Below are 23,505 nucleotides of genomic sequence, written 5' to 3'. Positions count from 1 at the left end.
TTAACGTGAAACTGCCGAGCTAAGCATACTCCCAAAGTAACGCAACTGATTTCCCAAAGGGTCGGATTCCAATCTCAGCAGCACTATGGGTGAAACAATCAATCATTCCCGGACCAGAAAAGGTCGATTAATATTTGATTGAAAATATATCAGGTGAGATGTGAGTTCGTAGCCGAGTGGTATCACATGTATCACACCATAGTTCGGGTTCGATTTCCGATCTGTTGGTGGGATTCTTCGAAGTTTCATCCGTCTTGCATTCTCGAACTTGTCACTTAGAACCAGTTAAGTCGTGCTATTTGGCTTTCAAATCTCAACCTAGTACTGAGAGACAACAAGAGTCATCTTCTTACATAAGCGGCGATGAAAAAGAAGAAGTGTAGCTCTCATAATATATTCTGTTGGGCAGCTTCAACCAATAGGAACCGTGCAAGTTTTGCAAAATTATACAGAAGTGTTCTTTCGAGAATATTCATACACAAATCAATATGTACAGAATCATATGAATTTTTATTTGTCTTTCCGATAGACTTTTCGATGAATGCTTTGTTAAAAATAAAGATAAAATAATGGCTTTCATTTATCACACGAGACATTACAACGGGTGAGAATATACATATCTGCTATTTGTGCTAGCGACATTGAGCTTCGATCGTCTGAACTAGTCCCAATTCCGAGATTTTTACGATTCTGCTTAGTCTGTTGAAAACTACTGCGAATTGGTTCGAGAAAAAGTATCCGAGCTACTTAAAATTTTTGCTTTTTTTTTGTTTCTAATAGCCGTCTAGTTTCGTAATATTTTTTTTTTAATTTAAAGCCTAAAATTACCAGACAATCTTTTTTGCAAGTAACACATCCGATCATAAGTGATCAAGTGAAATTTTCATAAAAAATACCAAAATTTTCTTCAAAATAAATTTTGCTGAAAAAAAATTCTCGCGTTTGACATGTTTTTGACATGTTTCTGAATAGAAAAAAGTTAGCAGAGCATGTAAATCGCGATAATTTATACATAGAAATCTTACGAATTAAAAATAAATAGTAATTTTTCAAAGAAAAACATGAAAAAGTTGTTGTTCGAAAAAGTTTATCCCAGTAAATGTGCCCACCTTCCGAAGTATGGACGACTTGTTGGAAATTGTAAGGGCTATTCATATCTATTTTTTCAGAATTAAAAAAAAAATCGAGAAAAATTAATTTTAATTTTCAAAATATTTTTTTTTAAATGATTTTATTTTTCTACAATTTTCTTGATATTTTCTAATCTTTATATAAGAGAGTTTTTCCCACGTACGTATAACTCATCATCACCATATATTTTGTGAGTTTGTCTTCACCCAAATTAGAATGCGAGAGTACTTTGGAAAATATTTAAGATGATTGGAAAAATTCAAAAACATTGACTATGCATATCTTTATATATAAGAAGGATCCTCAAAATAAAAAGGGAAAATTCGAAAATAAGAGGTACGCATATGTATGTTTCGCTGTGAAAATCATCATTTAGATCAATTTTACAGATCTCTCTTGAAATATATGTTATTTTTAACCAACCAAATTATTCTCTAGAAATAAATTATATGGCAGAACAACGTTTGTCGGGTCAGCTAGTGAAAACATAAATAATTTCATACATTTTTTGTAAGTCTGATAGATTTTGTGGGAGAAATTACTTAAAGTTTTGAGAACTTTAAAAATTATAAGATCTACAAAATGGTGGTTAAAGAATGAAATTTTGAGAATTATTTATGTTTTCATTAAAAAATATCAAGCAAATTTTTGGAAAAAATAAATCATTGAAACAATATTTTGAAAATTAAAATTTATTTTTCACGAAAACAGTATTTGTTTTAGATTCTGATAATATTTACATGAATAGCCCATACACATTCCTACAAGTCACCCATACATCAGAAGATGAGCACTTTTACAGGGAAAAAGTTTTTCGAACATCAACTTTTTCAATTTGAGAAATTACTATTAATGTTTAATTGGTAACATTTGTATGTATGTAATTATCGCGATTTACATGCTCTGCTAACTTTTTTCTATTCAGAAACATGTCAAGAACATGTCAAATTCGAGAATTTATACACAAAAATGTAACGAATAAAAACATTATTTTTTTCAGGGATCTCCATACCAAAATGCCCTATGTTTCAGAAACTATAAAAGATAGAAAGTTGAAGTCTTCGACGAAAGATCTAAAATTTTGTCGAACATATTATATTGCTATCTTGACTTTAAACAAAATTAGGATTAGTTGTAATTTTTTCAAAGAAAACATGAAAAAGTCGTTGTTAGAAAAACTTTTTCCTGTAAAAGAGCCCATCTTCCGATGTATGGACGACTTGTTGGAAATTGTAAGAGCTATTCATATATATTTTTTTTTTGAGAATTTAGAAAAAATATGTTTTTGAGAAAAATGAATTTCAATTATTTATATTATTTTTTTTCAGCGAAATGTTTTTTCAAAAATATTTTGGTATTTTTTATGAAATTCAAACAATTTCGTACATTTAATGCTTTGACTCGAATTTTGTAGGTATTATAGTTTTAGAGTTATATTTTTTTATAAAAAAAATCAAGAAAAAAATTTTGGCCCTTTTTAAAAAGTAGTCTAATTTTTTTTTTAATATTTCAAGTCTTCAAAGTTGCTTAAAAGACCCATGCGCTCACACCCACAACGTTTCGCTACTATTTGAGATGGTGCTGCCAACGGCCAGTCGAGTTGGCATGAAATTCGTCAATATTTTCCCTCTTCAAATTGCCTGGTGAACGATCGCTACCCATGAGCAGGAATATTAGGTGGAGCAGATGGTAGAGTTTGCGAGCGTAGTGTAATACCATGCGCTACCATAGCTATTTTTCACATCGTGACGTCAATATTTGTGTTTACATACAATTGGCTTCCATATCCATTTGAAAACGCTATTTTCAGCAAGTTTTTTTTATCTTTAATGGATATTTTTTTAGAGTTCCCACTGAATATGAGTATGGTGTGACAATGTGCAATGGATATTCGTGAGATGATGTCGGAAAAGACGAATAACAGCGATACTTCTGTGTGTCATTTTCACTCTCTTACCTTCATAGAAGCAAACAAATTTTCGTCATTTTCGTGATGATATGATGATACTTTCAAAGCTCGCAGTGTCCGTGTATGTGATTTGAGAAGAATAGTTTACAATTAGGCAACATTTCATTGAAAATGCTGGCGAGACCTAAGAATACGACTGGTTTGTAAATGGTAAATGTAAAAATCATGAAAACTTTTAGCGTTTTCATTTCCCCATACATTTGTTCTGTACATTTGTGTGCTTTCCCGAACAGAGCAGTCAGTAACGAGCAACTTATCGACGACCAACGGAGGGGAAGTCGTAGGATTTCAAGTCTTCGTGAACAAAGAAAATGTAGAAGAATGAAGGGGAATTTTTGCTTAGAGTATAAACAGTGGATCTCGCTGAGGCAAACTTTCATTCGGCATCGGACTCCAGTTCACTTTGCTTTCGCTGCGCTTCGATCTAAGATTGGACCCCACCAGTGGTAATCCAACTTGGATATCGTCGTGTGGTTTTTTCAGTTCGTTTTTGGCGTTATTCGTATCGTGTGTTTTTCTTTCCGCGTCATAAATTAGACACTTCGCGTAGTGTGTGATGAGCAAGAAGAGGAAGGCAGGCTCGAGCCCTGCAAAAAACGAACGCATTGCCAGGGGCAATAAAATTTCGAGGTAAGCGCCATCTAATGATGCACGCGATGTTGGTGCAGTGAAAAGCGCTCGCACTGAACGAGCCTTCGCGAGTGTGACACCGCATCGAACAACAGCGAAGTAGGCGATTTCGGCGCGTCGGTCGAACATGTAAACGCCGTTACCCAGGCAGCAACCAAATCATGCTCTCCCCGCTGGTGGTGAAGGCGGTCGCTCTTGACAAACTCATCAGCGAATTCGAAGGGTGTTACAGCAGGGTACAAGCTGTGTGGCATAATTCAGTCTTTTTCCAAACAGTTAACATTGTTTGTTTTCCGTCATCATAAGGGCTTCGTTGGTGCCTTTGAGGATGCATCAATGCATCAAACAAACGTTATGGCGAAGCAGACGTTTAGATTGTGCGCCAAAGCGTTATAGAATGATATCCGAAGATATAAACAAGCGACTTATATAAAATAACAGCGTAGTTCTACGTCAACAATGCGGTCGTATCTTGGACACAAACTCCTGTAATTTTTTCTTCCATATACACTTCTAACTGAATGCAAATAATGATGACACCATATTTTGTTTCCCAATCCAAATATACTCTGCCTTATATGGACCTCATTTCATCGCTACATTTGATTCGCAGTGGTATGTAAGTATTGTGAGCACCAGGGTTGCCAACTATTTTTTTTTTTGAAAAATCAGGGATAATGTAAAAAAAATCAGGGAAAATCAGGATAGCTCATATTGGGTTGTCCGGAAAGTTCGTGCCCTTTTTTGATAGAACAAAAGTATTATTTTTTGAATTTTATATGCACAGTGTTGTTTTGCAATCAATTCAGGAAGTTCTGAAATCTTTCAGGTAGCCTAACAATTATAAACATTATCTAATTACGGAAGCTAATTTGTCCAGTTGCGAGCAGTATTTGTGGGAATGTATCGACTGTTTGCTAGGTAGAAGCTCACAATACAGAATTCCTCTCCAATACCACCTGAACCAGATTATAATTTTTTTCAGGTGAAGACCGGGTCAGTCGGATTATTTAAAATGACCCGTTTTCATCACTCGCCACGATTTGCTTTAAAAAAAAATCGATGCATAGATGAAACGCACAAGTTGTAACGATTGACGTAACCATGTTTCAACTGATGCACATGAACGGAGATTTTAAACATATGTAGTGAACCTGCTAATCCATTTTTCGTGTCTCACGGATAATTCTTTCAACTGCTCGCTTTACAAACAATTTAATATATATTCTTCAAGAAATAAAACACTTTTTAATAATAATTACAGTTTAATAAAAAAAAGATGCTTACACGTTCTTACTTCTAAAATTCTTGTGCATCGATTGTTCTTCTTGGATGTTATGTGCTGCGAAAATGTAATGAAACCTGTATCGTTTTTATTTAACTGTACATAATTGTTGGTCGCTAATATTCCTTTCATAGTTTCCGTTCCAAAATGTGATCAGATAAAGTATAATCGAAAGAAAGAGTAAGTATTATATAAGCGCGGACCGGAAAGCTTTTCAATGTAGACTATTATGACAGTTCTCATACACAACCAGCAAAACTTCCAGTATATTTATATGGATTTTTTTTCTGATTAAGCAAAAAGTAAAAAATCAGGAAAAATCAGGACCATTTTATAAAAATCAGGGAAAATTGAGTGTTTGTCAGGATATCAGGGAGCGTGCCAAAAAGTCTGGGAAATCCTGAAAAATCAGGAAGGTTGGCATCTCCCGGTAAGCACACAAATGGGTAGAGCAAATGTATGGGAAAATGGAAATATTTCTGATTCACGTTAATTTAAATTGTTTACGAATTAGTGAATCATCATGTATAACATATTGAACCAATCTGAGAGAGTTTCCGATTCGATTGGTGGGCGAATCATCATTATTCATTCGTAACGAAAATATTCCTTAAAGTTCACTTTATTTGATATAGAACCCTTCTGATTGTTCACCCTTACTGAAAGACGCAGTCTTCGTCTAGGTCTTAGATAATATTGGAAGTGATAAATTAGCGAATTGGATTAACATACTTTGATAGACCTAAGCTAGCAATGCGATTGTGTCTTAGACACCATCCTTCTGATCTTCTTATATACAAAACAAAGTTACGTAACCGCGGGGAGAGGAATCGAGAGGGGTCTACTTGATCGCGAATGTACGATCGAAATACAATTTCGGGCGGAAACTGAGAACAAAATAGATGGGTCTGGGCCTAGGGGCACAACCGGGCGTTTGACGTAGGATTCTAGTAACATTTGAACTGAGTTTTTTCATTGTTCAGAAATCTGTAAATTTTACTCCGTTGATAAATCAAAGAGAGGTCCTGGAAAAACTATTTGTTATATTAACTTATACTCTTTAAACGGGTAGGATGAGGTAGAATCTGGAACCACATTCTAACGTAGACACGAGGAACTCGACAAAATTTGATTGTTTTATAACGATGTTCAAAAATGTGCAAACAATACCATTGAATCCACAACCATAACCATAACTCTAAATCCTCCTGTTTTATTTTCAAATTTCAGTTTTACATTCCCAAACAACATGCTTGATATCATTATATCCTGAACCACAATTACATAAATTGTTAGTAGCAAGACCCATACGATAAAAACTTGAATTGAGCACGAATTGATTGGACAACAACCTGAACATCAATCTAATAAAATCTCTATCAACGTTTAACCTTTTGAGCCAGGCTCTCGCCAAATCTTTGGGTAGAATAGAGTAAAACCACCCAAGTAAAGTCTGCTTCATTTAATATTGGAACACAAACAATTGCGTGTAGTTCAGTCATTTATTAACGAATTCATAATTTGTTTTTCATACAAATGTAGCATTTTCTTTACTCTTTCATAAAAAATTTTTTTAAAAATTATTCATTGCTGTTTCGAAGAAATTCTTGTATTTTTCCCGTAATACGGCACATTAGGCGGCGCACACCCTTTTCGTCCACCATTTTGGCGATTTGATTCCACCAGTTTTTCATTTGAGTCATGTTCCTAACAAGTTTTCCCTTTGCCTTAAGCCTCCGCTTCGTGATTGCCCAGTATTTCTCTATTGGCCGGAACTGGGGGCAGTTTTGGGGGTTGAGGTCCTTCGGTATTACGCTGACCCCGTTCGTTGCGTACCATTCCATAACCGTTTTGCTGTAATGGCAGCTTGCGAGGTTCGGCCAAAACATTACTGGACGGTCGTGGGCACGAATAAACGGCAGAATCCGTTTCTGTAGGCACTCTTTTTTGTAGACTTCTGATGTCATTGTCTTGTCAGTGAGAAAGACTTTGGTTTTCTGTCCACAACTGCATATCCCCTGCCAAATCATGTACTTGCGGGCGAATTTATCCGCAAACACGAACTTAAATTTTGCAGGTACATCCCCCCGAGCCGTCGCCAAGTAAAATTTTTGACCTGGGATTTGCCCAAAGTCCGCCTTCACGTAGGTCTCATCGTCCATCAGAATACATCCGTCGAACTTGGTCAGCACTTGGTCGTACAGCTTTCGAGCACGGATTCTGGCCACATTGTTCTGCTTCAGCGTCCGATTTGGCTGTTTGCTGGCTCGGAATGACCTTATTCCTTCCCGGAGACGAATTCGTCGCACCGTACTGTGAGCGGCCTGGAACTTATTGGCCAAATCGCGGTCTGAAAGATTGGGATTCCTCTTGACGGCCTTGATGACTTTCCCACGCAGTTTCCGGTCGACAGTTCCACTCCGACGCTTCGAATGCGGCTTCCGAGCCGTCGTCAATGTTTCCTTGTACTGCTTGATAACACGCCATACGGTATTTCTGGGCATTTTAAGCTGTTTAGCTAGCTTAGATGCCGATAACAATGAATTTTCAAGAAAACTGTGCACAATTTTATCTCTCCGTTCGGCTTCCATGGCGGTTGTTTACAAAATGCTATCGTTTGGTGTTATGACATAAATACATGGTGAAAGGTAATGCATTTTCCGACACGTGAGTGAAAAAAGTTTCCAAATCCGTCCACTAGGAGCACCACAATGAGCAAAAGAATTTGTTCCAATATTAAATGAAGCAGACTTTAAACCTCCAAGATCATTCCTTCATTGATTTTGCCGAGTAATAAATGTCTATTATCGGCAAATTGAGGCAAATTCATAATAAGCATCGACTCACATTGTGAGCTAACGCCGAACTGTATTTTAATCGTCAAAATGTTTTTTTTTTACTATATTCACTGATCATGTTTTAACGTATATTTAATATATCGATCATCTAAATCGGTTAAGTTGTTCAAAAGTTCAAATTTGTCATTTTTAGAAAAAAGTGAAAAGCATTGATTTTTTAAACCACCCCAAAATGGAATGGGCACCCTAATAAAAGAAATGAAAAATATGGGTCTTATTTTTTGCGAACAAAATTATTAATTGTCACGAAAATCTGAGATCCACTATATCGGTTTGAAATGGAAATGCTGTATATAGAAAATGTGTTTATTTCTTCCCAAAATGTAACGCTTTATTTGCTCCATGCACACATGCAGCTTCTCCCAGTTTCGTATTCGCAAATAAAGATTCCATCCGGCCTCGAAGTTTGCCGGGTTTTTGGTATCCGGTCAAGCTACTATCCGTTTATTATTAGGTTTACCGGTAAGTTTCTTCGGTTTTAGAACAGATGGCGTAACTTGATTATTATTCCAGTTAATAAAATTTCCAGACATTCGTTGGAAAGCTATTGGCATTGCGCGTCTTTTTCAGTACATGTCAAAAAGTTGAAAAGTAAACAACATAGTTTTTGCCACTTCGAATATGTCGAATTTCATACCAACGAGAGTGTTTTTGCGGGGAGTGTTACTTCATTACTTCAGTATGAAGAAAAAAGCTGCGGAAAGCCATCGCATTTTGGTGGAAGTTTCTGGTGACCATGCTCCATCTGAGCGAACGTGTCAGACGTGGTTTTCACGGTTTAAAAGTGATAATTTTCACTTGGAAGACGAAGAACGTTCCGGACCGCAAAAAAAGTTTGAAGATGAAGAATCGGAGGCTCTACTCGATCAAGATCCGTCAAGAATGCAACAAGAACTTGCAGATACACTTGGAGTAGCTCAACAAACCATATTCGATCGCTTAAAAGCAATGGGAATGATCCGAAAGATAGGATATTGGGTGCCGTATGAATTGAAGCCACGAGACGTCGAACGCCGGTTTTTACGTGCGAACTACTGCTTCAACGGCATAAAAGAAAGGATTTTTTTGCATCGAGTCGTTACTGGCGATGAAAAGTGGGTCCATTAAGACAATCCTAAACGTCGGGCAACTTTTGGATACTTTTGGATGCATCAACAACGACGGCCGCGCGGAATATTCACGGCCAGAAGGTTATGCTGTCTATTTGGGGGAACCAACTGGGTGTGGTGTACTATGAGCTGCTAAAACCGGATGAAACCATTGCGGGGGACCTTTACCGACGACAATTGATGCGTTTGAGCCATGCACTGAAGGAAAAACGGTCACAATACGATCAAAAACACGATAAACTTATTATGCAGCACAACAATGCTCGGCCGCATGTCGCGAAACCGCTCGAAACATACTTGGGAACGCTGAAATGGGAGGTCCTATCCCACCCGCCGTATTCTCCAGACATTGCTCCGTCCGATTACTAACTTTTTCGATCGATACAACATGGCCTGGTTGACCAGCACTTCTCCGATTTTGATGAAATCAAAAATCGGATCGATTCGTGGTTAGCCAACAAACTTTATTTCCGCAAAGAGATCCGTGAGTTGCCAGAAAGATGGGAAAAAGATGTGACTAGCGATGGGCAATACTTTGAATATTACATTTTTAATCATTTTTGCAGAATAAAGCATTAATTAAAAAAAAAAGACGAAGAAACTTACCGGTACTCCTATTAACTAATATAAAATGCATAGAAATCTCAACTAAGTACTAATAAAAATTACGCAATTAACACTACGTTGAGACAGCGAAGTTCCTCTAGGAACGTTTGTGCCATTCAAGAAGAAGAAGAATTTTTCATGTAGGGTAACATGTAGATTCAATTTTTCATATCAGTTTTCTTAATTGGCTACAATTCCGCAAATCAGAGGTTGAATATAATACATTTTCAAAAACACATATTCCCATTCTCAAGAGTCCGATACTGAACTAATACATGTCAAACTTTGATGAATTGATTAAAAGTGTTTGACGTGGGACTACGTCTAACCGGAGTATATGGGGGGGTAAAATGAAAACCTAAACACAGAACATGCAGGAAAAAATTAAAAATTCGTAATGCTTATAACTCGAACATTTCTTACTGGATCGGAAAGATGTTTGATAGGGAATATTTCTACGCATCTATCGCAATTAATGAAATGTTATTTTTCATTAGATAACCAATTGAATAACTGTAAAATGTTAAGCGCTATCCAAACGCCCTAACTGCCTCGATTTTATTGGCCCGATTTACGGTTTCCCCAACACAGCCATCAAAGCCAAGCAGTGCTGGAGAAATCGGCATTGCAAATACATGACAGTCGGGGGTATTTTTGTTCCGACTGGAATCTGCTTCCCTAACACAGACTTCAAATCCATGGAGCGTGGGGAAATCAGCATTGCAAATTCATGCAAGTCGGGAGAATTTTGGTTTCGACTGAAATGTGTTTCCCCAACACAGACTTCAGAACCAGGGTGTCTGAGGAAATTGGCATTGCAAATACACGCAAGCCGGGGGCATTTTTGTTCCGACTGAAATTTGTTTGCCCAACACAGACTTCAAAACCAAGATGTCTGGGAAAATCGACTTTGCAAATAAATGCAAACTGCGAATACTTTTGTACTCACTTGCCTTTGTGCAGACTAGAATATGTTTCCTTAACACGGTCTTCTAAACTTAGGAACCTGGAAAAATCGTGCAGACACTAGAGGCGATGAACTTCCAAGTTTAAAGCCTCCATAGTATAAAAAGTAGAAGTTGAAGTTGTTGATTCATGCAAACCGGGGGTACTTCTGCATCCGTCCTAGGCATCATACCAAACGTAAAAGGACTGTCACTACATTTACTTGTAACGAAGAACATAAACTATCACAATGCATGAATTGACGTTACGTGGCTTTTATTCAATATTTTATTCAATACTCACAAAGCAAATATATTGTATTGAATTGAATTCGGAATTTGTTTCATTCAATCAAAAATTTGATCAATACGAACAAATGATTGCTAAGCTAAGGTAGTCCCACGTCAACCTTGCGGTTATATCATAGACATAACCCACCTAATTTTTTTTCTAGCAGAAATATATTAAAAAATATCTGTTGAGATATGAATGTTTTTAATATTAAATTCAATTTTGAAGTGAGATGATTCATTGGTATGATCAAAATAACTTTTTTCCTGAATATTTCATTGATTTTTCAAAAACTTTGCTGCACATCATAAAAAATCAGTCGTAATTTAAATTGATCCTATGATAATGGAAATTGTGATTTTGGAGAGCTGCCACCAGCTGATAAAGTGTGGAATTTCTCTATAACCAATTTTGTTCAGTATTGACTTCGATTGACTATGAGTTCCGCTTCCCACAGAAAAATTCAACGTCCACAAGCGTCTCTATGTAACCAGATGGAAGTTGGGAACCATCATCAACCCTCTGCAAGCAGAAGAAGTTAATGGGAATAAGGAAAAGGGTAAATCCCGAATCACAAAAGGGTAAACAACAGTTACTTCGAAGTGGGTGGAATAATCGCAAGCCATCTGGGCGCATGAGAAGAATTTAATGGATACAATGGTCGAGATTTAACTCAATAATGGTAATAATCCCACTGAGAGACTAAAGAGTCTCCACTCAGGAGATAAGAACCATTTACAAGAAGCAGATTTTCGACAAGTGCTTTTCAGCAGTCGCGCAAATCCAGAAGCATGGCTCATTCCCAGGATAACAATGATAACAAAACAGAGGAAAATAATGATCTGGAAATTTTAAAAATAGTCAACATTACTTTATTCAAGTCGATTAAAAGTGAAGCTACATAATTTGATGTGAATGAAATTAATTGATTCAACAGAAATATGTTCACCAGCATCAATTTTGATGTTTCCCTCCAACTTCAAGCCAAATTCTGGCTTCGCAGTTCTCCAACTCGTGCAATTAGGTTGCACACGCTGCCCCTTATCATACTGGCTCAGATGCAATATAGTGTTTTCAAAACAATTTTCATTGTTGGCTAGCACCGAAAAATAGCACGAACGAAGTGAACTGTGCTCCAACTTTGGTACAACGTTTTTAAATCATATGCAGCGGAAACCATGCTCGTGTATACGCAATTTAATGTTTTTTAACAAACAATTTTTAATCTATGCGAAATAAGCTTGAAAAAGAGATAAAAATCCAAACAAAACTGTTGTGAGAGTAATGTAGTGTCGTGTTGGATGAGCTCTGCTGTGGTCTTCTCTGGTCTCCATGGCATTGAACACAAATTTCAGCATAAACAAACCCATCAGCACCAACAGCACCAGGAAAATTGCAACTTTCTTAATGTTAATTTGGTCAAAGCTGGACGCAAAATGAAAGCGCATGATATTTTTTCGTTCAATTTACCCATTTTACTTGGCTTCTCTTGGTTGTCTTGTTACCAATAGAATACGGTTTCGAACGTTGTAACCGCCATGAAACAATGTTTCCGAAAACAATGTCCACCCCTTTCAACAACATAGAGCATAATAAATTCATTGCGATGCATACCACGTAATCGCCCAAGCTCGGTTAGGGTAGCAATACCACCAAAGAAAACTGTTTCCTCCAGATTAATATTCAGGATTAACTTCGAAGATGCCCTCCAGATGGACCTTTTTCGGTTCGCTGGCCCGCAAGAAGAATGAGCTATAGTGGGGCTTCCGAGAAGCAATTTAGGGTTTGATTTGATTAGGACCAGGAAGCTTCCTCAGTCGAATTCCCGAACATTGCGGTGACTCTCCCACATCTTTTGTGGGATAGGCAGGTCTGAGTCCGGATAATGATGATGAAAAATATTAGCTATTGATTGCTGTTTAATGAATTACGTGCCTGGGAATTTTCCGAAAGGCGAACGGTGAATGCTCCAGAATATTATGATCCTGCAAGAAATATTCGGATTATGAGACCGGATTTTCAAGCAGAATTCCGCAACCTCCGCTGACTGACTTATAAAAAAAATAAAGATTGAATTTTATACGCCAACCGATTCAGGGAATAATCTGTATGGATTTTTTTCGAAAAAACTCATGCATTTATCGCCTAAATCGAGTTATTAAATATATGCTGACACGTATGAAACTTGACGGGGAAGTAAACCATTATCCGCAAACAATACACTACTTGACGTCCTTCGCCCAAAAAAAAACGAACGCCGTCGCTCGTTGAGTCACGGAAAAGGCAATCAACTGCCGTCCTTCCGAGTTTTTGGCTCATTGAAGCGAAAGTAAATATGTCGACCGTTCGGCAGTGAAAAAAAAACCTCCATTTGATGGCACATCTTCAAAACATCGTGCTCCATCGAGTGGTAAATAATCAAATCGCGGTTAGGGGAAAATAATTGATCACGTGTTTAGCCCCAGTCATTGAGCCACGGGGGCTAGCCGCCAAACCGTAGAAATTTGATTTTAATTCTAAGAAATTTCATTCAATCTTACAACTTTTACATTAACAAGAAAAAAACAAGTATAGTAGAACTGAGATTATCAGCGGGAACGAGCTCCAGAGTATGTAGTTCTTTAGTCCTTCCCGTCTTTTTTTCAGTGAGTCCTGGTCATCGCTTTCACATTATCTGGATTTCTAGTTCGAACAAAAATCAAGTGTATCCCAAATTAGGAAACAAACTTTATGAAGCAGCCATTATTTTTCTCCTTGACTGCTCACCATAAATATTTGATTCATAGTTGCCTACACCGAAAAGTCTGAACCAGGATAAAAGAGGCAGAAAGTTTTCCGTTCAAGCTTAACGGAAGAAGAAATTCTTAACCGCTAGAAATAGTGGATTCTGTCCACAGCTTCCGCGCTTCGGTTGAGATTTGCATTCAAGCTGGAGCACTTCTGGTTGAATGAAGTTCTTCAAATGCATGTCGTTTCGGATCGAAGTCTTGAATAGGTGTTAATGAAAATGGTCCTGAGATTAGAAGACGCTGTAAAATGTAATGCCACCTGGGTGGTTGAAGCTTTTATCGAAGATCGATGAACCCAAGAGGGATCCCTTACCCACTGCAATTCGGACGCTCAATCGTAGTGGAACTTCCTTATTGACACAGCCGAATGATTGAGGGTTCAATGTTTGGACTATTTCAATATGTCCCAGTCCCTGACTATGAGTGAAGCCAAGTGAAGCGAGGAAAGAAGCTGTTATAACGAAAAAGGAAAGCGTTCGCCGATTATTTATCATAATATAAATAATTTGCATAAACGGCATAATCGAAGTTCCAGTCCCTCTTGCGTACTCTTCGTCTTTCAGACAGATTAAACGATAAACTTCTTCCAAACAAATAAATCTCGCAGCGAAAACTTTCCAGATAATTCTCCGGTCGAGGATTCGAACGCGTCGATATGTGTGTCCGGAAATTCTTTTCTGAATGTGATTCTTATGGGTACCAAATCAGTCAATGCCCTCGAATAAAAGTGTTGAAAAAATCAGTAGGGTCCAAACTAAAGTGGACGAAAGTTATTCTACCAAACCGGATTTCAACGACCAATCTAGACGGATTTCGCGCCAACTCGTTTATGGGATTGACATGACCCTCTCTGAACATAATGAAACTTTCTGGGCGTGAAGACCTTACCTAATTAAGCAACTTGACATACTTAGTTTTCCGAAAATTTATTTAGATTCACATATGGAAAGGGCCAAATATTTTTGACCATTTTTCATATTTTTTTTACGTAGAACTACGTCTTTCATTAAGGGTGCCAAATCAGAAAACAGGTCACGTTTTAATGAAATAAAGTTAACGTTAATAACTAAGTTTTGCCGCAAACGGATTTTGACAATTTAAATATCAAGCGAATCGGAAATTCTACAATCCCCTGGTGTGTAAATGGTTTGAATTGATGAAAACTAGAAGCATTTCCTTTTTCCCATACATTTGTTCTGCTCATTTGTGATCTTCCCTACCCATGCCTTCAATAACGAGCAACTTATCGACGATCAACGGAGGGGAATGATTTAAAGTCTACGTGGACAAATAAAAGAAGAGAAAAAAGAACGAAGGGGAATATTTGTCTAGACTATTAATAATGGATCTCGCTGAGGCAAACTGTCAGTATCGTTCTAGATACGAAGCAATGAACATCGCTTGTTCTTCTTTGTTTTGCGTCATCACATGTCTTCGTTTAGGATTCGCAGCAAGTTCCGAGGAACTATTCAATCGCGCGAAAACAATATCGGGAAGGCAAAAAATTAGAACTTACATTTTTACGTCTGTGACACTAATAAATGAAGTTCGAATGAGCTAATATTTTTCAAAGGGTATATTATCGTGCAAATCAACATTTCACAGCAAGTTCCGAATGAAAAATCGAGAAAACTATTTTTATTTGTATTTATTGGTAAAATATTGAGTCCCAAGAATCGATTTTTGACAAAAAAAATTTTCGGCATGACACTAGATCTGTACGTTTCATGTAATTTTAAGACATTTGGCATCAAAAATTTTTTTTTCGAAAACCCCGATTTCCTTTACTCGCACCTTGGGTGATTTTTCGATTTTAAAAAACTCAAAGCGCAAAGCGGTCAATTGCGCCACTCCGATTGAGCTAATATTTGGCATAGGGTATTTTTTCGAGGTGGTGAACATTTTTTATGAGGTAACTTGTAGAAATTAAAGATGACCATTTTCATTGGCACCCTAATGTACATGTTATAAAACCAGATGAATGAAAGTGAATTTAATATCAAAAAATGTCATAAGTTTTATCACATTTGATTTGAAATAAAGACCTTGGCGCGAAATCCGTCACTATTCGTTTGCACAAAAGCCTCTCGCTTAGGAATAAATCCTCATTCGTACAGAGTGTCACAAAGGAAGTGATACACTCCTTCGAGTCACTGTGGGCTGACAATGGACTTTTTGATAAGAGAGCGTTGACTACTAAGACTGACAGGTACAAAGTGATAAAATAAATAAAATATGGTTTGCCTTCGGATGTGTTACAAAATGTGACAAGTTTTGAAAGTCGAATTTCTGAACATTTCATTTCCCTCAAATAAATATTAGGTTATCTCATAAGTTACTTTCCTTTTTTTAATGCCAAAAGAATACACGATATTTGTTGTTTTGGTGGATTTTTAATGTTATACATGAACCGGTCGGTTCTGTATCCTTTTTCCATTTCTCAAGGAACCTCACTGTGCCCTAATTCCAAAATTGTTAAAGCTTATTCGTAAAACATTTATCTAGGTGTGTTTATGGATTTCAAAGTTTCACCACCACGGGATGTGTTGGCATGGTTAGACCTTGATTACATGTCCCAAATCTATCTTTATTTTCAAAACTATCGATCTCCATGTTTAACCATCTGTATTGTCCAACTCACCTTATGTCTCCCCTCTTTCTGATCAAAAATTGTCACCCTATTAACCTCGCGAGTAATCGCTTCCCCTTCCTATTAACCGTAGAATAAGGAAAATTGAAAATATCATTAGAACTTAAATTAGATATAGAATTTGGCTCCTTTAAACGTATGTAACTGAGCCTAGGGGCACGGACGGAAGTTTGACGTAGGACTGTGATTGTTCAGAACACTTGGTTATTTTAAATGTAATTCTTTTCATTGTTCAGAAATCTGTTAGTTTAACCTTTTTGAAACTCCAAATAGTAGCCCTGAGAAGGGCCGTTCGTTGTTTGTACTCATAACCTTCAAACGGTTTATAACGAACAAAAAAAGATAATAAGCTTCTGGCAGGTTGTTCAACTGTCTAATTGAAAATGATTAATGAATATCATTGGGACACATAACAGTTTGGAATGGTATTATATCGTCATTGATTACATTGAATATGAAATTTACGGGGAAGAAACGAAAAAACAAGTTGAAAATACTCACGAGTTCGTGATACTTTTAGGTAAATTACACATACATGTGGATAGCTATGGTATTGCGATTTCTTTCCATTGTCTTATTCTTATTATTAGGCATCGAAAGCTACAAAAGCTACTTTTCTGTGAAATAATGTGCGTTAGCAGACTATCACAATCATGTCGTATTGGTTCTACTGCTCAATTTATCATAGAAGGAATCATTGAGAATTATGAATATGAATCATGAAGAATATTAATATCTCAATAAACCTTCGCATGATAATCGCTGCCTCCTCTTAATTATTGAACGATCACTGTATGGGTGACACTTTCCTTGTAGCTTTGATGAAATCTCGCATGAAGTTTGAGTGATGCATGAAATCTTGCATCTGATTACTTTAACACCTTGCTAATTTGTTAGACAGAACGAATCATTGCATGCAATTTTGTGTTACATAAACCATTCATGGGACAATGAATGTTCATTGGAACATTCATTGGAAGAAAGAATGCATAAAACATGATTTACCTTCGCACCGGCTCGCAAAACATACCTCTTTTATTTGTTAAATTGTTCACTTGTTTTATTATTTCCACTGTTGATGTCTCAGGCGAAAAAAAATGTGGATAAATTTGCCGTCTAATGGTATATATTATAACATATACCGGAAGAACAATTCTGCGTAATATGCATTTGAAAACACTTAATAAACGTTACATTTTTCGTAGAGTGATCCCCCTACATAGAAATCAAAGACGTAGTCCTACGTAAAAACGGTTTACCACGGAGAGAATTGTTTAAGGGGTGGAACAAGTAACAATCAGATGAAGCAAAGTCTGGGGAGCATGGAGGATGAAGTAGAACGCCCAATCAAACTGTAATAGTTGTTTGTTGACTACAATATTTGTCAACATTGATCATATCATCTTGAGAAAGGAGTTCGCATTACACTACAGCCCCACAAAAAGCACAAAAGATTTTTTTTCGGATGAAATCCAGGCTTCGCGACTTTTGAAATTCTATCTACTTAGATCATGTTTGTTTTAAATGTATAAAATCCAGGTCTCGTTTCCAGGGAGCTGTCACATTGTTAAAGGAGCTCATAGTGGTAAAGGAAAAATCTAACCCACTCGACAACAAAAAGGTTGCATGAAATGAACATAAGTCTATCAATAAAATTGAAAGGACCTTGGATATAGATAAAAAAAATATCAAAAATCAAAAGATTAACAGTTTCCACAGACATGTGGAAACTTTCTGGATAATATCTAAGTGAATCATAGCAAAACACCTTTTTGATAAACAATATAAAGAAAAAACTGCAATTGAAAAAACAGGAATGAAAAATCATGAAAGACATGAAAGAAAAATCTACAGGTTTCCTGGCCGTGTTGAGATATTGCCGGCATTTTCTGTAGCACAAGAAGAACGCAAGAGAAAAATTTAAACATCGTGAGGAATCTGGAGGTAAAGTGCATATACATGAAATTTGGAAAATCGAAAAAAAGTTTTCGATGCCAAATGACTTAGAAATGCATATAACTTCGAGATCTGGTGTCATCTCGAAAAACATTTTTGGCCGACCTTCTGGGACCTGAGTGGCAATGAAGGTATGGAAAAATTTTAATCATCGAATTAATAGAACCGATCATATACATTTTGTTTATTGGCCCACAAAAAAATTACTTGTGCAAAATATCGGCACAATGGGACATGATTTAGGGTGAGGCACCCCTAAACGCTAAAAGTTTTGATTAGATTTTTGAAATGAGAACGTCTCTATTGTTATTGATTATGAGACTATTGACCGCGTTCGGGAGATTTAATATCTTGGCGTGATTATTGACGACAAACTTAAGCTCAGCACTCACATTGTCATCATGTCATCAAGAAAATTTCCAAGAAGTATGGAATCTTATGCTGATTGAAAAATGATTTGCTGCAAAAAACAGCTATACAAATCAATCACCTTTCCCCATTCAGACTTTTGTTCATCAATTCTATTTCAATCCAATGGAACACAAATATCTAGATTATAAAATAATGCGATTAATACTGAAATGTAATAGGTTCACTTCCTCATCTTTGATGCTGGACGTTTTGCAATGGTTATACGCGAAGCAAAGAATTGTTTAATTAACTATGGTGCTCATTTTTAAAGTAATTGACGTTTTGCTACCGCGATATTTGTGTGATCGAGTTGAAAGAGGAAGTGGCTTTCATAGTTATAATACTAAAAACGCGGATGAATTGAGAACACCCCATTTCTTTTTTTTTTTTTTTATTAATGATGATGATGACCCACCCATACAAAGGTTTAAACTGGCCGATTTATCTAACAGATAATATTTATATTTAACCAAATTAAGATATCAGTATTATAAAACAAAAGAGCGAACTGACTCTGTTGCGGGCATGAATTTCTATTAATCGAACAGCATAAATAGGCAAAAACTTTAAAAGAAAAACATTGCTCCTATCCGTATCGACATTATCATAATGATAATCCCAACTTCAGACCCAAGTTTTTTAAGGCATGTCAAGAAAATTTCCAACCCGGGAAGATCCTTGACAGATTGGGAAACGAACCCAGTATCCAAAAGTGTCTACTTAGAACATGATAGAGATCTGCCACATTCAGAAAAACTCGATATAACACTCTTGTAAAAATATAGTTTACGACAATTCTGAATGAGCTATCCCCATTCCAGTTTCCTCTTCAGACCCACATAAAAATTTCATTATGTATCAGTGTTCTACCAGTGTTCCATTAACATAGTCCAGGCCCACCAAACGCGTGCTAGGCTCAAACTTTCGTAGAAAAAGCTTATTATTATTTTTTACAATATACATTAACAAAACAACAACAAAAATCATCATCATCAGTACGAACATGGTAGTTTAACCTGTAAATAAACTTTATTAATTTTAATCAATTGAAAACATAAATGGATGATTTAGGAAAAAATAAATTTAAAACCTGTTTACAAAACAGATTTTACGTGTGAAATACACATTTTCTTGAACTCTGCCATTGTTGCCGCACGTTTAATTTCTCTGGGCATCGAATTGAAGAAATTTATACCGTTAATTTAACAACGAGTTCTGCGACCTACTAAACATAAAGTTAGATGTTCTTGAATCATCCGCGTTTCTAGTATTGTATCTATGAACATCACTTCCTCTTTCAATTCGATCAAACAAATATCGAGGTAGCATACCGTTTAAAATTTTAAAGATGGACACCATTGTCGAATACTACAGTGGCTATCTTCACAGATAGCCACTGTAGCGCGTCCAACATCAAACTAGAGGAAGTGTATCTACTACATCTTAAAATCAAACGCATTACTTTATTTTCTAAACGCTGCAATCTCGTTAATTGTGTATTATTTGCAAGGAATAGGATCGACGAGCAAAAATCTATGTGCGGTGAAATCAATGATTTATACAATTTAATTTTACTGTTTATTGTCAACTCTTTCTTCAAACGACCCAAAATGCCGTACTTCTTGGCAATCTTATTGATGATAATTGATGTGAGACTTGAAAGTTAACGTGTCATCAATAATAACTGAGCATGTATTTTGTTTTGCCAACATTTAACTTTAATTGTTTTAATTTAAGCCACTGAGCCAGAGAATGCCAATCTTCGTCTATGTGTTCCGCGGTTTCTTTTATATCCTTAGCTGCGATGAACAGGACAGTATCGTCCGCGAACAAATTAAAGGGTGTGTCACATTAAATTGCATCACGGAAAAAACGCTGTAGAAATTTAATTTTTAGGAATTATATCTTCAGCTATCGCTTATAATCAGATAAGAGTGTATAGATCACGTTGGCCATGCTTCACTGTTTATTTTTCGTAAATTTGGAAAAACGTCGTCGAACGAAAAAGAGCGTCGTGAATTAATCCTGTGCACTCATTTCGAGAATCCGGAGTTGTCACATCGGGACATCGGTAAGATGCTGGAAATCGTCCAATCCACGGTCAGCAGAGTACTAAAACGATACTTCGAGAACCTAACCATCGACCGGAAGGTGAAGAACGGCAAAAATGGATGCTCCGTCAGTGAAAAAAATCACAAGCGCGTAGTTAAGCAGTTTAGACGTGATCCGAGAAGTTCGGTCCGAGATGTCGCCAATAAGCTGAATTTGTCAAGTTCATTCGTCCAGCGGACCAAGCAGCGGGAGGGCCTGCGTACATACAAGGTTCAGAAGGCTCCTAACCGCGACGAAAGGCAAAACATGGTGGGGAAGACGCGAGCCCAGAAGCTGTACACCGAAATGCTGACGAAGCCGCATTGCCTGGTAATGGACGACGAAACCTACGTCAAAGCGGACTTTCGTCAGCTGCCGGGCCTGTTGTTATTCTCCGCAGAGGACAAATTCAGCGTTCCGGAGGAGATTCGCAAGCAGAAACTATCCAAGTTTGCCAAAAAGTACATGGTGTGGCAAGCGATCTGCTCTTGCGGAAAGCGGAGCGCCCCCCTTCGTGATGACCGGCACGGTAAACGGGCAGGTTTACCTTAAGGAGTGCCTACAGAAGCGCTTACTACCACTATTGAAGCAGCACGAGGGCCCGACCATCTTTTGGCCGGATCTCGCTTCGTGCCACTATTCAAAGGACGTGTTGGAGTGGTACGAAGCCAACGGGGTCATCTTCGTGCCAAAGGAAATGAACCCGCCCAACGCGCCGGAGCTTCACCCAATAGAGAAATATTGGGCGACTATGAAGCAGGCCCTCCGGAAGAACCCAAAAGTTGTCAAATCGGAGGCGGACTTCAAGAGAAAATGGATTTCTGTTCAAAAAAACTACAACCTGACGTTGTACAGAACCTTATGGACGGGGTAAAGAGGAAGGTGCGAGCATACGGGCTTGGGTTCGAAGTATGAAGAAAAAGAAAATGCCAAAAGTTGTTTAATAGTTTTTATTTTACTGTCTAAAATTTTCAAAAGGATCGGTCTACTGGGCGAATTTCTACAGCGTTTTTTCCGTGATGCAATTTGATGTGACACACCCTTTAATGTCACAGTATCGTAAAACTCGTCGCAGATCATTTATGTATAAAATAAACAAAATGAACCCTGAAACACTTCCCTGTGGCACCCCGAGTGAGTTGCCAATGGGATCGGAAACAGGATCGTTGAAACAAGTCTTTTGAGTGAGTTCTATCGCACAAATAGCTTTCAAACCATTTGTACGCCATCCCTACAATTCCAATGCGCTTCAGTGTTTGTAACAATAAGGGCCCAGAAATTATTTCAAAAGCGCGTTTAAGATCGTTTAAGATCCAGAAATACCGCAAATATAATCTCTTTCGGCTCGATATTCTCTTTCCATTTTGCTAATACCAGATTTAGCGCGGTTTCACAAGAGTGTCCCTCTCGATATCCAGACTGTTCTGGTATTAGCAAACTGTTATTATCTATAAAATGTATCAGCTGACCGTTCACAATAAGTTCCAACAGTTTCTCTAATATGTGCAGCATGGTAATAGGGCGGTACTCTTCGGCTTTATCCGTCCCATTGACTTTGGGGATTGGAATCACAAGGGATTCCTTCCAAACCTTTGGCCGTGCCCAGTTCGTAAACAGTCATTTATCAGGTCCAGCAGATCGTGTCCAATGATGTGAAAGCAATCTTGAATCAGTTTCGCGTTGACATTATCGGTACCAGCCGATTTTGAATCAGTTTCGCGTTGACATTATCGGTACCAGCCGATTTTTGCAATGAAAATCAGATACCTTTCAACTGAACAAAAGTAATAGGTGAAAAACAATCTAGTCTGCAATTGATAGTAATCGGCTGTATTTTTTCATCAGTTTCTCAGACCAACGCAATACTTTGGTTGATCAGCAGAACACTATTAACGAAATAACTGTTAAATTTCTCTGCAATAATTTGGTCTGACTGTTCTTCTGACCCTCCGAAAACTATGGAACGCGGTATACTATTTTTCAAATTTAATAATGTTTTTAATATTCTCCATAGCCCTTTACTATTATTTTGATGTTCATCGATTTTCCTCTGTATATATTCCCATCTAGTCTTTTTCAAGGCCCGTGAATATATGTTCCGCGCTAAGGTGTACATGTTCCAATGGTTTTCTGAATTAGTTCTCAAAAACTTGTTGTACTTTTTGTCTCTTTTTCGTTTGAGGCGCAACAGATCGAAAGAGTACCAGCTGTACGAATTGCTCAAATCACTATGTTTTAGACGTAGGACTACGTCTAACCGGAAGATATATGGGGTGAAATGGAAATCTAGGCACTGAACAATTAGGAAAAAATGCAAGATTTGGAACGCTTATAACTCGAGCATTTCTCAATAGATCGCAAATATTTTTGCATCAATTGATAGGAAATATATCTACGCATCTATCATAACGAATAACATATCATTTTTCTTGAGATAAATAATTGAATAATTGTGAAATAACAAGCATTGTCCAAATGCACTATGTGCCCATTTTTGATTGGTTCATTTTGTGCTCCTCAAATCGTACCGACCAAAACGGGCAACCAGAGCAGCAGCGAAATAGAATGAAGCACGATTGGAAAGGAAAAAGAAAAAAATGAACGAAACATTGGTCGCAGTCTCACACATGCGTAATTCTCGAGCCAGCCAGTCAGCTTAAAAATCCCCGCTCCGCTGCCGTAACGATCCACATTCTTTGTGTGGACACCGACTGGACAACATCGTTGCTGGACGAGCTGGACGGCGAGGGATCGAGTGCCTTTCTCAAGGCAAGAGGGCGGAGG

At 37.3% G+C, this 23,505-nt stretch overlaps 1 protein-coding gene across 4 annotated transcripts in view; it reads right to left on the bottom strand.

Moving 5' to 3' along the window:
- LOC129763551 (RYamide receptor-like) overlaps positions 1 to 23,505 on the bottom strand; it is a 453,048-nt gene that overhangs the window by 403,688 nt on the left and 25,855 nt on the right. The window lies entirely within an intron of this gene.

This window comes from Toxorhynchites rutilus, chromosome 1, assembly GCF_029784135.1.
Source record: "Toxorhynchites rutilus septentrionalis strain SRP chromosome 1, ASM2978413v1, whole genome shotgun sequence".
Classification (NCBI taxonomy): Eukaryota; Metazoa; Arthropoda; class Insecta; order Diptera; family Culicidae; genus Toxorhynchites; species Toxorhynchites rutilus.
The sequence above is the reverse complement of the archived record's forward strand: the minus strand, read 5'-3'. Positions and strand labels throughout refer to the sequence as shown.